General features: G+C 54.2%; 1 protein-coding gene and 1 long non-coding RNA gene across 3 annotated transcripts in view; one reads left to right on the forward strand and one right to left on the reverse strand.

The window, feature by feature from the left end:
* The window catches only part of TNS1 (tensin 1), a 195,665-nt gene extending 179,829 nt beyond the window's left edge, over nucleotides 1-15,836 (reverse strand). The window contains 2 exon segments of the mRNA XM_021075207.1: nucleotides 3,235-3,272; nucleotides 15,722-15,836. The gene's annotated coding sequence lies outside the window, so the exon portion shown is untranslated.
* LOC106506361 lies at nucleotides 3,226-10,460 on the forward strand. 2 transcript variants are annotated; one of them, XR_001301615.2, is made up of 3 exons: nucleotides 3,226-3,313; nucleotides 9,966-10,074; nucleotides 10,245-10,460. It is a non-coding gene; the product is annotated as an uncharacterized LOC106506361 (long non-coding RNA). The 2 variants fall into 2 exon arrangements; XR_001301617.2 differs by having other exon boundaries at nucleotides 3,227-3,313; nucleotides 9,988-10,074.

Genomic DNA, 16,265 nt, shown 5'->3' on the forward strand with positions numbered 1-16,265 from the left:
CAGCCTCTCTTACCTGGGCAACATCAGCTGCCTCTCGGCCCCTGTCCCTGCTCCTACCCTTTTGTCTGCTCAAGTCACAGCGGCCTTCTGGAAGTGGAGATCCGGTCATGTCTCTCATACTCAAAACCCTCCAACGCCTACAACTCTGCAGCCACATGGTGTTCTTTCAAGCATGCCAAGCTCATCGCACCCCAGGGCCTTTGCACTAGCTCTTTCCATCTCTCAGATCATCATGTAACATCACTGGGGTCTCACCTCACACAATACCTCCTTGGAGGAGTTTTCCAAGGCCACTCAGCCTAATCATTCTCTAACCCCCCTATAGCTCATTTCCTTCATAACTTGTTTGCCTGTTTATTGTCTGTCTCCCCAGCTAGAATGTCAGTCCCATGCAGGCAAAGGCCTTCTCTGTCTTGTTCACCCACAACAACGCCTGGCACATGGAAAGAGCTCAAAAAAACACTGATTTCAGGAATCCCGTCTAGAGGCAGGGGGAATGGACGAGATGACCCCGAGTTGATCTGGTTATAAAATCCAGAGTACAGAGCTCTGCTGTGTGTTCTGGGGCTCACATGCCCCTTTCCCAGCAGGAGGAAAAGGCAGGGCGGTCTCAAGAGCTGTGGTTTTAGGGGAAAGACTTGCCAGCTGGGTGGAGCTCACACCGCCAGTGGGTCCCATTTCCTATAGGGGAAAATCCTATAAAAAGCCCTGTCTGTCTGTCTAGCCATCGCCCTGCCAGTCTACCTCTCCCCTCTGGGTTGGCCTCCTTGGCTGGGCAGAGCAGGGCCCCTGCAGCCTGGTGTATTCCGATCCCCAGCATAGGTGAGAATTGCCAGGCAGGCTACACCGCCCATGTGCATGCACCCCCTCCTGCCCCCAGAAAGTCACCTTTGGCATCTATCTGTCTTCACACAGGAGGCTGCTACACAACAAAGAGCCCTCTTCTGCCACCCTCTCAGCCTCTCTGGATCCCCCATTTGCTCCATGGAGACCCTTCGCTGTCCATTCATCCAGTGCCACTCGGAGACGGAAGGCAAAGGGGAAGAGGCAGGTAAGGAATATCTACCTGCCCATAGACAAGAAGGGGCAAGAAGGAAGCACAAAGGCCCAGGGGCAGGGATGGGTGAGAAATTATACTGTGAGACCTTGGAAAAGGCACTCAACTTTTGGGTGCCTCTGTTTCCTTGTGCAAAACAAGAGGATCTTTCAGCCTATGTTATGCTCCAAAAGAATTAAAAGAATAAAGAAAATCATGGACTTGGAGAATAGACTTGTGGTTGCCAGGGGGGAGGGGAAGGGAGTGGGGTGGATGGGGAGCTTGGGGTTAATGGAAGCAAACTATTGCCTTTGAATGGATTAGCAATGAGATCCTGCTGTGTAGCACGGGGAACTATGTCTAGCCACTTATGATGAAGCGTGATAATGGGAGAAAATAGAATGTATACATGTATGTGTACCTGGGTCACCTTGCTGTACAGTAGGAAAAAAAACTGTATTGGGGAAATAACAATTTAAAATATATATACTAAAAAAGTAAAATAATAATACTCTTAAAAAAGAATTAAAAGAATAAAATTAGATAATGCACTGAAGTGCTTTCTAAGGCCTACAGCACGGTACAAACATCCACCATTAAGAGAAAGAGCTGCAGGAAGGGCTGCAGGGATAGACTGGGGAGGAGCAAGAACCCCAGAAGGCTCTGGGGTTAAGGATGGAAAAACTCTGCTCTGGATGAAAACAACAAGGTGGGAGATGCAGGGAGATGGAAAGAGAAGCACCTGAAGAAGGAAAGGCTGAGAGCGTCGGGAAGGCAGAAGGTAGAAGAGGCAGAAACTATCCAGATGTGGCCCCAGGTCTCAAGCCAGGTCTTTTGCCCTTCTGCTAGGAGAGCCCTCCAGACTGGAGTTTCCAGATGAGACGGCCCCAGCAAGGCTGGGTACTTGGCTCGAGCAAGGTCACTCAGGAGGAAGTGGATTGCCTCTCAGACCAGCCTGCTCCATCAGCATCCTTCTCCAAGGTAACACTTGGCCATTGGAGCAACCCATTGGTAATAATCAATTACCTGCTATGTTTCTGAGCACCTATCATGTGTCAGGCACGTCACACACATTATCCCATCTCATCCTCATAATAATACTTTCTTATTCCAGTATCTTTGCAATGAAACAGAGGCTCAGAGAGGTTACATGACCTGCCCAAGGTCACTCAGCGAATAAAAAGCAGAGCACGAGATGCACCAGACACTGGGCCTCCCCTGCTCAAAGCTCCTTTTTGAAGCATCTAGGCCCCTCCTTCCATTCCCTGAATGCCTCCCTGAAAGATCAAGTGTGAACAGAAAAGGCAGGGGTGAGAGGGCAGGGAGCATGTTAACAATAACGGGGGCAGGGTGGAGACTGGCTGCGCCTGAAAGGTTAAGGCAGGACCTTTCCACCTCTAGAAAGCGGTGCTCATCTGACACAACAGTTTCCTCCCCAAATAATCCATCTTCCCAATCCACCTCCCCACCCCCACCCCACCCCTCTGCAACAGGCTGCCATCAGGTGACCCAAGGCCTGAGAGGATACAGCAGATGACCAGCCAACCCGGCCAGCCAGGACCCAGCAATCCCTCTGGTCTTGCCTCAGTTTCCCTCTCCCACTAAGACCAGCCAAGAAACACCGACGTGAAACCAAGGACCAAAGTGGGACCCAGCCCATAAAGAGAGTGGGATGGTCACTCAGGAGGTTCCAGGCTCAGCGCGAACCTGACCTCTGACCTTTTTCCACCTCCATCGATCCCCTTCTCCTGCCCTCAGGGTCCTGTGGCTGTGGCCCCATCCCGCGTTTTTCTAGGTTGGCTGCCCTGGGCCGACGCGGGCTCTGCGCGGCCCACAGGGTAATTGAAATGCATCCGTCTCCCCCTCCACAGCCCCTCCCGCCGAGAGAACTAGGGGAAATACCTTCAAAGGCCCTTTTCCCGGAGCTCCGGCCCCGCCAGCCACCTCCAGTAGCTGCCCCGACCGCGCGCCGCGCCCCCCACCCCCATCCTGCTCCCGGTCCCCCGCCCCCGGCCCTCGCCTTCACCTTGACCTGAGCCCGCTCCGGGGCCCAGAAGCTTTGCATAAACAAAGAGAGAAGGAGGAGACGATCAGGGCACCGCCCTCGGCCCGCCGGCGCCCCCGCACCCGTCCCGGGACCCCAAGTCCATCCCGTGCGCAAGCCCCCCGCGGGGCCAGCCCGCCCGCAGCCCCCTTACCTTGGCCTGGCATTTCCGATGACAGGAGAAGCTGCAGACTGCAAGAGGGCGAGACACAGAAAGAAAGTTTAGCCGCGAGGTATGAAATGGAAACTCCGGCGAAATCTCCTCCCACCCCCGCCCCGCGATCCGCGCTCGGCGCTCGGGAGGGAAGGAGGGACGCCGAGAGGAGGGGGCGGGGGGCTGCCGCAGCTCCCCGGGGCCTGCGGGGCGGGAGGCGCCGAGCCCCCATTGCCAGAGCCCCTCTGGCGGGCGCGGGAAGGTGGGAGGAGCAGGGGGAGAGGAGGGGACCGCCTCTGTGGCTGGATCCCTCCGAGGGCAGAGGTGGCCCGCACCCAGGCCCCGTGCCAGCCAGCAGAGCCAAGGAACGAGGGGACCTTGTCCCCTCACACACCGGGCAGGCTGCAGGCACCAGAGAACCAGATCACACTCACTCCCCCCACCAGAGAGAGACACACAGACCAATTCATGGTCCAGCAGAGGCCCGGTGCATACACACGTACACATTTATACCTACACACACACACAAACACTCACCAATAATCCCTTACACCAGTACACTCAGCGATATGTGCACACATAGCACACCCATGGCCAGCCTCCCACGCACAAGCCCAAGGAGAAACTTCTGACTCTGGAGCACCAACACACACACACAATTTCATGAGACCGTCAGAGTACAGCCTGACAAGGACACACGAACTTTGTGCTGAAACACACACACACACACAAATGACATGCTCCACCCTCTCACTACCAGAAGCTGGAATCAAATTTCCTTTGGGGTTCCCTCAGCCTGGAATGTCCCAGCATTGCCCGCCCTACCCCCAGGGCCCTCCACCCAGGGGGTTAGTGGTCCTCTCTCACGGGGTCCCTCTGATGGGTGAAGGGTCTCTTGAGCCAGCGGAGCTTCTGCACTGACTTGGGCTTTATCGGTTGCCCAGGGCCTGTGGAGGCAGGTGGGTCAGGGCACTGGTTAGAGAACCTGGAGCCGCCCTGACCCCAAATCCTCACAGCCCCGGGCCACAGTCAGCTGCCCTGCCTCTTAGATCTGCAGTTTCCCAACCCCTTTCCAACCTTCAGATTTCCAGCGGAAAGCAGGAGGCCCAGGGCTGCCAAGAGGCTCCAGGCCTCCCCACACTAAGGCTTCTGGTTTGTCCATGGGAGTAGGAGTTGGGGGGAAGCTGAGAGGCACACTGGGTGGGGTCTGGGATATGACCTTGGCCAGACCTTGTTCTCCCAGAACCTAGTTCTGGCCCCCGCTCAGGCCTGTGACTCAGCCAGTGCTGAGCAAGGCTTTCCTGACACCACCAGCCATGCCGCCCAGCTCAGGGCCTTCTCCACCGCCCTGGCCACCCAAGTCAGGTCATGCCCATCCATCTAGCCTTTCTTGCTTTTCTCTCTCAGTCCCATCCCCACCATACCGGGTCCCCAGGGGCCAACTCCTCTCCAGAGGGTGTTTCCACTCTGACACCAGCAGGCCTGCCCAGCCCCGCCCCCATGCCTTCCTTTCTGGCCTTGGAATGTGGAATTGAGAAAGCCTCCGGCCATGTGGACTGGGCTTTGAAGGCCAGGCAGGCGCCCCACTGGGCCACTGCCTCCGGACCAAGGGACCTTGCTAACCAAATGCCAGGTCTTAAGAATAAGTCCTGGGCCCCTCCTCTGGTGGCCTCTATCCCTCCCTTCCTGAAGGCATCAGAGTGGACATTTCTTGCCACCATCTTGGTTCCTACAGTTGTGGGCTCCTTCAAGAGAGGGACTCCTGGTTCCCTCTCTCTCTCTCTCTCTCACACACACACACACACACACAAAACACACAGTGCCTGGTACACTGTAGAGGCTTAATAAATGTATGCTCAGATTGCCCCTTTATGTGCACCCCCATTTAATCATCCCCACCCCATTCTTAGTCTTTCCCAGAGCCATAACCCTGCCCCCAAATGTCTCATAGTCAACCAAAGAAGCCATCCCTGTGTGTTTACTTCAGGCCTCCCAACCCCCATCTGGAAACTGGGAGCACAATGAGAGCCAGGACCCATCTTCCTCCAGTATCATCCTCCATACTCCTGGCGTTCACAGAACACACCAAGCTCTTTCCTACCTCAGGGCCTTTGCATGTGCTGGTATGGCTGCCGGAAACATTCTCTCTCACCCCTGCTCTCCATTATTCACCAAGCCAAATCCTTCTTCTACTTCTAGAACCCAATGAAAGCCATCTCTTCATCTATTCACTGAGCCGTATTCTTCTTCTATTTCTAGAATCCACTGAAAACCATCTCTTCAAATCTTTGGATTTGACCACCCAAATTACAGTAGGCTCCCCTATTATTCTTTTTCAGCAGCTCCCTGATAAAATTCTCTTAGCACAGCTCAGAATCTGAAGTCATCTTGGGTAATTCCTCTCACTTATGTATAGGGTATCTCCCCGCACTAGACTCATGAGTGCGGAGGAGGATGCCTGTCTCATTCACACTGGATCCCCAGCAGCTACAACAGGCCCACAGCACCATCTTTGTGCAAATTAGAAAAAAATCCCACCCTCTGGGCAGACCAGCCCCCTGACACACAGCTGACTACAATATCTTTGTGGGAATGGTGCGAAGATGCCCTTTCTCCAGATGGACCCAGCTCTGTACCTGGATGCATAGTTTTGTTTTGTTTTTGTTTTTGTTTCTTTTTAGGGCCACACCTGCTACACATGGAAGTTCACGGGCCAGAGGGTGAATCAGAACTGCAGCTGCTGACCTATGCCATAGCCACAGCAATGTAAGATCTGAGCCATATCTGCGACCTACACCACAGCTCACGGCAACGCTGGATCCTTAACCCACTGAGCGAGGCCAGGATCAAACCCACATCCTCATGGATACTAGTTGGGTTCATAACCCAATGAGCCATGACTGGAACTCCTGGATCCACAGTTTGGTGAGTGAGGTGTGGACTGCTTCCAGTGCTCTTGCAGGCAGGCGCCCTTGGCAGTGCATAGCCTGCATGACTATACAGGGCAGCCCTGCCTGTCACACAGTGGGCAGACACTCAGTAGATGCCCTTGAGTGGAGGGCAGATGGGGAAATCATTGGGCAATTGCAGTATAATGTGCTGAGTGCTCCCTACGTGCTGGAATGCAGAGCTTGTCCTTGAGAGCTCTACAGCAGGGAGCAAAGGAAGACCTCCCCCAGCACACACACACACACACACACACACACACACAACTCCCCCCCACTCCACCCCCACCCAGAAGACAAAAGCTTGGCAAACTGAATTCAAGTTTCCAAGCAGCACAGGTGTGGCCAAGCCCCCAAGGATAAATTTTTACACCTTCAGAAGCACCTGCTCCCCACCCCAAGGAAACGCTCTTGCCCCGAGTCCCCTTTGGGGAAGGCTCCTGTACACTCTCAGTCACCTGTCTCAGGTATTCTCCCAAAGGGCAGTTCTTCCTACTCTCTAACTTGCATCCCTCCCACTGTAATTTAAAACATGCCTGTCGGCTGGCTTCTCACGTCCAGATCAAAGGCACACTCAGATGTGTGACAGAAAGGGAAACTGAGGCAGCCAGCCTCCAGGGTGGCCGCCAGTGTGTCTTGCCTCCTGGTACACCCACCCTTCCCATGATGACATGGTTTATACACCAATCAGATACTGTAGAAATGATGGTGTGTGGGGAGATCTGTGGTGGCTCAGCAGGTTATGAACCCGACCAGTATCCGTGAGGATGCAGGTTCGATCCCTGGCCTCGTTCACTAGGTTAAGGATCCAGCATTGCCATGAGCTGTGGTGTAGGTTGCAGACATGGCTGAGTTCCCATGTTGCTGTGGCTGTGGGGTAGGCCGGCAGCTGTGGCTCCCATTGGACCCCTAGCCTGGGAACCTCCATATGCTGTGGGTGTGGCCCTAAAAAGCAAAAAAAAAAAAAAAAGAAAAGAAAAAGAAAAAGGGTGGTATGTGATTTCTGAGGCTAAGTCATCAAAGCCCCCCCCAAGGGGGTTTCAGCCTTCATCTCGTGGATCACTCCCTCTGGAAGAAGCCACAGCCTCGGCTGATACCTTGACTGCAGCTTTCAGAGTCCAGACCGCTTCACTACTCATGAATCCCTGACCCACAGAGACTGTGTGAGAGGATAATTCTGTATTTGTTTTAAACTGCTAAGTCTGGGGGGTGGTAATCTGTTACACAACGGCAGCTAACTAATACCAGAAACCAGAGCACAGGATCCCTCAGAAAGCAATAGGCCAAAGGCCGATGATGAGAACTGAGACGTGGGTCGTTCCTTGCTCCCTGGGTAACTGAATGTTCCCCTCTCTAATTCCTTCTTCCCTTTCCTTACCTCACCAAGCAATTAGTCATCCAAAGAGGCTGTGGACTCCCAACCTTCCTCTCCAACCAGAGCATCAGTTCAGACCACTTATCCTTCCCTGGGCCCCATCTCCCCATCAACCTTGTCTCCCTTCAATCCAGAGAGTCCCAGGTCATTCTCAAACTGATCACATCACAGCTGAGAACCCTCTGTCTAGCTCCTCAACACACTTAGAAGGTCCTACATGGCCTGGTCTTGCCTTCACCTAGAACCACTGGCCCTGAAGAGATCTGTTCTTGCCCCACCAAACTCCCCAAGCAGTCTTTGAGTCTACAAGATGCAGGTCTGGAATGGTGAACTCATATACATCCTTCAGAGCCCAGGTCAAAATATCCCTCCTTGGACAATAAAACACTCAAAGATGATTCTTCCCTCCTCTGTGCAACTGGAATCCTTAGCCCACAACCCTTGGAAGGCTCTTATCACCTGGGAGGACTAAGTATTCCATTCTGATTTGTTCTCCCCCACATATAGCTGCTTCTTTAAAACAGAAAGGGAGGTCCTGTTCAACTTTGCAGCTTTGTATCCTGCCCTAGCACTGGGTCTGGCACAAATGGGGCTCAATAAATGTAGAGTAAACTTCCAACTGGAGGGACTCCCCCCATCCGAAACCCTCGGGACTCCTGTGTCTCGATATCCAGGGCAATGGAGAGACACAAGTGAGATTGGATGAGCCTGACTCTTCAGCTCCACCCCCTGCAGAGAGAGGGCAGGTAGGACCAGAGTTAGTCTTCTCAGGTGCTTCAGGACAAGCACCGCCTATGATCAAGCCTGGTAAGGGGGTGAGAGCACTAAAGGAGCTAAGTGATCCTTCATCCACTCATCCAATGGTCCTACTCTCCATCGACCCACTTGCTCCCTGGCTGCAGGGAGGCTGGCTCTCAGCTCAGATGCAGGTCACATACCAGCTCTGTGTTCTGGCGCAAGTTACTCAACCACGCTGAGCCTTCATCGCCTCTGTAACCTGGGGGTGGTAATAGCATCTCCCTCACAGAGTTGTTGGAAGAATTAAAAGAGGTAATATACATGGCTGGCCCAGAGTATGTTCCCTATAAGGGTTAGCTGTACCAGCAGCCTCTCACCACCTTCAGCATCCTTATTCTACAGAAGAGCCCCAAGTCAGGAAATCTAGATTCTAGTCCTGACTGCTAGTCCAGTGACCTGCTGTGTGACCTGAAGCAAATCACCTCCCTCTCTGAGCCTCAGACTCTTGTTCAGAAAATGAGGCAGTCATCTGGCAGCCTCCTGGATCTACTGGGCCCACACCCTTGTCTTCATGAGCTGGCTCAGTGTTTACAACATGAAGACTTCTTGGAGTTCCCATCATGGTGCCCAGTTAACGAACCCGACTCGTATCCCTAGGATGCGGGTTAGATCCCTGGCCTCGCTCAGTGGGTTAAAGATCCGGCATTGATGTGAGCTGTGGTGTAATTGGTAGACATGGCTCAGATCTGGTGTTGCTGTGGCTGTGGTGTAGTCTGGCAATTAGAGCTCTGATTCAACCCATAGCCTGAGAACCTCCATATGCTGCAGGTATAGCCCTAAAAAAAAAAAAAAAAAAAGCCCACAAAGACCTCTTCTCTGTCTCCCCTGGGGCCTCCACCATAGCCTGCTGGCCATACTCATTTCATTCCACACTGCTTTACCCCCGAAGGCCCTTGCCTGTCCAAGCCCTGGAACAGAACGGCCTCCCAACCCCCTTCCAGCTGTGACAGCCTGTGTGTAACCCCAGCCACTCTCTCCACCAGAGTCATCACCTGCCACTTCCTCCCCACAGCCACCAAAGGGGGAAACCCAGGTTCCAACCCTGAAAATATCCCAAACACGTTTGAGCAAACACCGAGTTGACCGGGATGCCCACTCCACAGGGTAACATGTCACATCACAGGGGAACAAGGACAGGAGAACGCCAGCCCCGGCTCCTAGTATCCCTCAGAGGCCTGAGTCCTCCCTGGACACACGTCTGAGGACCAACCCCACTGGAACAGACCCCACTGAAGTCCAATGACCCTGCAAGACAAAGTCCCCCAGCCGGGGAGGGACCGTGTCCAACCAAAGCTCCGTGGAACCCAGGAGCCCCACCCCAGCCCCTGGGTGTCAACGCTGCCCACCTACCCCCCACAGCAGCCCCGCAGCGGGGAGGGGTCTGCAGGTTACCTGCAGGGGTGGAGCGTCGTTACCCCAGCCCCAGCCCTTGGCCACCTCCTGCCTCCCCAGGCGGCTCGGACTCTGTCCTGGGGTGGCTTCCGGCCTCTCAGGAACACAGGAAGCCAACATTGTTGGGATCTAAATGGCCTTTTCCTCCTGGCCTCGGGTCGGAAAATGAGCACATAGCCTTGGTGTGCACCTGACCCCAGTATAACTGCCTGCCTGCCCAGCCGGCCTCCGCTTCTTCCCCAGCGGCGAAGAGACCTTCACAGCACCCACCTGCCCACCAGGACTCACAGCCCTCCCCTGCCTTGCTTCTTTCCACGGCCTGGCCTGGAGGTATGTGATGCTTACATTAAGTGTCCCCTTGGCTAGCCTATGGCTCCCGAATATTTGTTTAACATCATTTTAGATATTTCTGTGAATGTTTTTTTTATATACATTTGTAAGATTAACATTTAAGTCCGTAGATTTTGAGTAACGCACATTACCTGCCATTGTGTGGGCAGGTGGGTCTTGTCCAATCAGTTGAAGGCCCGAACCACAAAGATTGATCTCCCCCAGCAAGAAGAAATGCTGCCAGCATTGGGACTTGAACTGCAGCTCCTCCCCGGGTTTCCAACCTAATAGTCTGCCCTGCAGATTTTGGACTTGCCTAGTCTCTGCAATCATGTGAGTCAATTCCTTAAAATAAATACCTGTCTATCTACCTACCTACTCACTTATCCATCCTGTTGGTTCTCTTTCTCTGGAGAAACCGAATACAAGGTGACACGAGGGTTGGTTGGAGGGTGTGGGTATAGAGTAGCTCTGAAGTTGAAGCAAGAAGAAACCTTCTAGGAGTTCCCATCATGGCTCAGAGGAAACGAATCTGATTAGTATCCATGAGGACACGGGTTCGATCCCTGGCCTTGCTCAGTGGGTTAAGGATCCAGCGTGGCCATGAGCTGTGGTGTAGGTCACAGATGCGGCTCAAATCCCATGTGGCTGTGGCTGTGGTGTAGGCTGGCAGCTACAGCTCCCATTCAGCCTCTAGCCTGGGAACCTCCATATGCGGTAGATGCAGCCCTAAAAAGACAAAAAATAGAAGAAGAAGAAGAAGAAGAAGAAACCTTCTAGAGCATCCCATTCAGTGGTTCTTGAGCTTTTGTTTTTGCAGCCAAATTCTTGAAGCAGATAGACTCTTCGGTGGAATCTCAATGATTGGCATTTACTGAATGCTTACTGTGTGCCAGCATCTGTTCTGAGCACTTCATGTGTATTGTCTCAGGTAATCCCCACAGTAACCTGAGGAGGAAGGTTTGCTGAGTGTGTTATTGTATTTTATTTTATTTCATTTATTTTTACAGCTGCACCTGCAGCATATGGAAGTTCCCAGGCTGGGGGTCAAATTGGAGCTGCAGCTGCCGGCCTACACCACAACCACAGCAATGCCGGATCTGAGCCACACCTGTGACCTACACAGCAGCCTACAGTAATGCTGGATCCTTAACCCACTGAGTAAAGTGTCAAACCCACACCCTCATGGACACTTTGTCAGGTTCTTAGCCCACTGAGCCACAACAGGAACTCCTGCATGTTCCATTTTAAAGGTGAGGTAGCTGAGGCCCAGAGAGGTGAAGCAATCTGCCCAAGTTCTCTCTAGGAAGAGCTGAGATTTGAATCTAGGACATCTGAGCCAAGTGCAAGTCCACCACACCATCCTGTCTCCTGGTATATTTAACTCCTAAAACGAGAGCTGTTCTGATTAATATGTGGGGGATTCCAGGGCCCCAAGACCTTAAGCCCGCCTTTGGATTTCCCCTTTTGCCTACCCTCTCAGGCCCCTAAGGAAGCTTACAGATCCTTTGGAACACAGTTTAGAACCTCTGATCTAGTCCAAGCCCTCATTTAGAGAACCAGCAAGCTAGGCCCAGAGAGGTTAAGTGTCTCACCCAAGGTCACACAGCAGGCAGGGACAAGCCAGGACGAGAACCCAGGGTCTTCCCACCCTGCTAGGCTGCTTCCAATGACTCTAAGGAGGTCCTCAGACACAGGGTAGAAGCTGGGACCCCCAGTAAAGAGGAAAGAGCTCCCTGAAACAAGGTTTCCCCAAATCAGCTGGTGAGGGCTTCTGGGTAGGCTCGTACCATTAAGGACAAAATCATCTTTCCCAGGTGCATCCCACACTGGGGAGACTGAAGGGGACCCCACCTTTCAGGCTGACCAGAGACAATGGGAAGGGGAGGACTCTAAGTCTGGGCCCCAATCCAAGCCCAGATGGCAGCCCTGGGGCTCTTGAGCTGGCATTCTGGTCTCTTTCCTTGGGTTTCAGGATGGCAGGAGGCTAGGGCCCTTGGACAAGGCCCTAGACTTCCTAGTGCACTGCCCCTAGGGACCTGTGGGATACCTACAGTTTGATCTGAGAAACTCCTACACATCCCTCAAAACCCAGTCTATATATGAATTCCCTATTAAAGCCTGACAGGAAAAATCTCAGCTGCGTCAGAGACAGCCTTTCACACACACCTCTGGGTCAGCTTTGCCACCAGGCTCTGGGATTGTCTAATGGCATGTCTGTCTTCTAGGTCAGGGGCTGGGTCTCAGCAACAGTTCCGGGCACAGCCTATAGCCCAGAGGGGCTTCATAGATGTGTGCATGTGTGCATGCAGGGTGGGCTGGCAGCCTGCACTGGCAGAGTTATCCAGACTCTACAGACACCAACAGGGAATTCTTCAGGCCCTCCCATGGTCTGGGCCTCAGTGGACATACTCGGTCCAACCCTTGATCTATAGATGAGGAAACTGAGGCCCAAGCAGTGAAGTAATTTATCGGAGGTCACCTGGCCTGTGAGTAGCAGGGCTGGAAACACAGGCCTGGCCCCCAGGCCTCTTCTCTGCCCACTGTCTCATCCATCTGTCTCCCCACAGGGAGCCTTAGTCCTGACACTCATGCTCATTTCACAGCCACCCACAGAAGCTCGGTGCTCCTCAGAATCAGCCCCTGAGAGAGAGGACAGCTTTATCGTTAACCCCGCGGTACACAGGAGTTAGCGCAGTAGAAGACTGGCCATGGTTCCACGGCCACCTCTTTGCCTGTGCATCTGTCATGCTTAAGCCCGCGTGTCCACCCACCTTAGCTTTTTGTCTGCTTCATTCTCCCTTGAGTCTCCCAGAACCGGGACTAGATCCCAGGGACCTTGACTCCCTCCCCACCCCATCTCCCACCCCACCCCTTCAGCCATCGTCCATTAAACAGTGAAATGCAGGGGGGTGGGGGCTGGGGAGCAGGGCAGCCAATGGGAACCAGACAAATGCCCCAGTCTCTCTAGATCTGGGAAGGTGTCCTCACTGCCCTTGCCTGCAGCGAAAGTTCCCTCAACTTTGCAAGCCTCATGGAGGCAGTGAATGCAAGGCCTTGACCTTCGACCCAGAACCCCGAGCCACGAATCCAGAGGGTCACCATGCTGCAGCCCAAGATTGGAAGACTGGAAGAGGACCCAGAGAACACGGCAAACCCTTTGGGTTGGGCTTGGCCAATGTGCCTCCTCAGCCAGCGAACAATCTGCACAACCATATCTGGTGGCCCTGGATGGATGGAGGATGGATGGATAGATGGGTGGATGGAGGGAGGGAGGCAGAGAGTCTGTTCATCTCAAGCCATCACAACCTCCTGGTTCCAGAGCACAGAGAGCTGTCCCTCTCCTGCATCTCCTGCCAATAAGCCCAGTGACCTCAACCCTGCCCCCAGGCCTGGTGGCCCCACACCTCTTGCTGGGGGTATCCTTGCGGCCTGTCAAAATGGGAACTTTCCATCTTCCCTTGCAGGGCTGGGGGCCCCTGTCCTTCCATGGCCCAGACCTGACAGCTGATGGTGTTTTGGAGAGTGGTCCTGGCCTTCTTCCCTCTTCCCACTAACTCACCTGGAGCTGCCAAACCAGCCTGGCTGCCCACTGGCCATCCGGCCTCCACTCTGGTTCACACCAGCAGGGCCAGGCTCTGAACCAGGTGAGACCAGAGCCATCTCTGCTCACTTTGGGAGCCTTCTATTCATATAGAGTCAAATCTCTTCCTCAACCTGGGTCCTCAAGCCAGATCATCTGGGGAACCCAGGACCATAGGCTGTCACAAAATGTGTGGCCAGAGATGTCCAAGGTTACCCAGTGAGTGTGCTATGATTTTTTCTACCCTCAGCCCTGTGCTGCCTCCTGACGGAGAAGCACTGGGGGGTCACTGGGCTGAGGGAAGGAACTGCGGGAGGGGTCAGGTTCAAGGGATAGGGTGGGATGGAGGCAGTGAGGCAAGCAAAATGCAAAACCCCGCCCCAGGCAGTGCCTCCCTGGCTTCTCCGTAAACCACCACCCATCCCAGCCAGACCTCTTGGGAGGAGGGTGTCACCATGTGGCTACTTTTGGTATTGCAAAAAGTTCATGTTTTTTTTTTTCCTCTAAACTCCGTGTCAGAGCCCTGCAGTTAAGGACCACAAACTTCTGCCCTCAGCCCACAGCAGGCCTTGCCTGGAATGTCCCCCACAAATACACACCCACACACTCACACACTTCCATCCACCCATTCCAACCTCCAATACCAGCTGAAACTCCCCATCTAAGAAGCCCTCCCTCCCCCAGAGAACACGCATTGGAAACCCCACCCCCCACCCAGCCGGCTGTGTGCCTTGGCAAGAGACTTAACTAGTCTGAGCCTCAGTTTCCTCATCCGTAAAACAAGGATGACATCAGCGCCCCCCAGATGCTGAGAGCACTGCATGAGAGTGAGTGTGAGGGCTTTAATACGAAGTGCTTTAATCATCGATCCCTGGGCTCTGATGCCCATTTTCCCTGCCCCGCCAGGACCTGTGCTCAGAGGGAAGGAAGAGAAGAGAATCCAGGTGGGAGAAGCACGTGAGCAAAGCTCCAGGCAAGAGTGGGCCCTTTGGCATGTTTGGTATACTTGGCATATTGGGAAGTACGAAAGGTTTCACCATGGGCTTGGGGCCAGGGGGATGGGTCCAAGAGGCGGCAAGAGGTGGATCCACGCGCCTGTGCAGCCACAGGAAGGAGTCTGTGCTTTGTCTTGAGTGTGTGTTGGGAGGGATCCAAGGCTCTACCCAGGGAACTGACACCAAGGCCCCCCAGAAGCTGATATGGAGATAGACCGAGAGGGCGGGTCAGGATGCGAGAGGCAGTACAGGTGAGAGATGTACAGGTAAGACAGGTACAGGTGAGGCATGTACAGGTGAGAGATGCATTGGCTGCAGAGAAGCTGTAGGGGTGGGGAGGGAGCTGGCAATAACAGGAGGAGGGGTGAGAGAGAGGGGGAGGCATCTGGCTGGTGGGGCAACTGATTGGGTGGTGGGGTCGGTCCCTGAGACTGGGCACAGAGGCCTCCTGCTGATTTCACTGTATGACCTGGGCCAAGATACCAACTCCTCCGGCCACAGGGACAGCCAAGCCCAGGCCATTCCAGGAGCACATGAGAAGCGTGATTGCAAAAGCCTGGCAGCCAGCAGGCCCTCCCCTGGGGCTGAATGGGGGCCCCTTAAACACCCCCTAAGCTGCCACAAGGGGAGGACTGTGGCTTGGCATCTTTGAAGTACTCCCAGTGCCAGGCACATGCCACCCACACACCTCCCACATGCCCTCCACGTACCAACCACACACCATCCACAGGCCAACCACAGCCCCTCACACACAAGCCACACTAACCACACACCTTCCACCTGCTGCCACATACCATCCACACGCCTGCCCCATGCCATTCACATGCCATCTGTGTACTATCTCCGTGCTCTCTTCATGTCATCTACACATAAGCTACAAGCCATTTCCAAGCCACCCATCACCTGCCACGTGCTATCCATTCATACCCACACGCTCAGCATCCCCTCCCAGATGAGCACCAGGCACCAAGTAGGACCCCGGGGACAGTCCAACCTGGGGCCCAGACCATCTCAAGACCGTGAAGACGCACCCCCTCCCCCATCCCCCGGGGCCCAAGCACCTACTCACCTTTGCAGGTGCAGCCCTCCCGGGTGATGACCTGTCGACAGATCCCACAGGGTTTCACCTTCTTGAAGGTCTTCACTTTGAAGTGGTGAGTCTTGGGGGCCTCCAGATCCTCTGGCTGTGGGAGGAGAGCACAGTAGTCAGGCCAGGGCAGAGGGCCGGGCTCCCGGGGAAAGGACCAGGGGGCCAAGGGAGATACGGGCAAGCACTGCGGGAAAGGAGAAGCCAGAGCCCCTTCCGCTGTGAAAGGCCCTGAGCCCACTTCTGGGAGAGGTGACCAGGGAAATGACCACGGCGGGTCAGACAACAACGGGAACCCAACATCTCGGACCGCAGGCCCTTCTGGGGTGTCTTTTTTATATTTATTTATTTTCTTTTTAGGGCTGCACCCTTGGCACATGGAAGTTCCCAGGCTAGGGCTCCAATCAGAGCTACAGCTGCCAGCCTACACTGCAGCCACAGCATCATTAGATCTGAGCCACAGCTCATGGCAACACCAGATCCTTAACCCACTGAGTGAGGCCAGGGATTGAACCTGCATCCTCAC

The sequence above is a fragment of the Sus scrofa genome, chromosome 15 (genome assembly GCF_000003025.6).
Source record: "Sus scrofa isolate TJ Tabasco breed Duroc chromosome 15, Sscrofa11.1, whole genome shotgun sequence".
Taxonomy (NCBI): Eukaryota; Metazoa; Chordata; class Mammalia; order Artiodactyla; family Suidae; genus Sus; species Sus scrofa.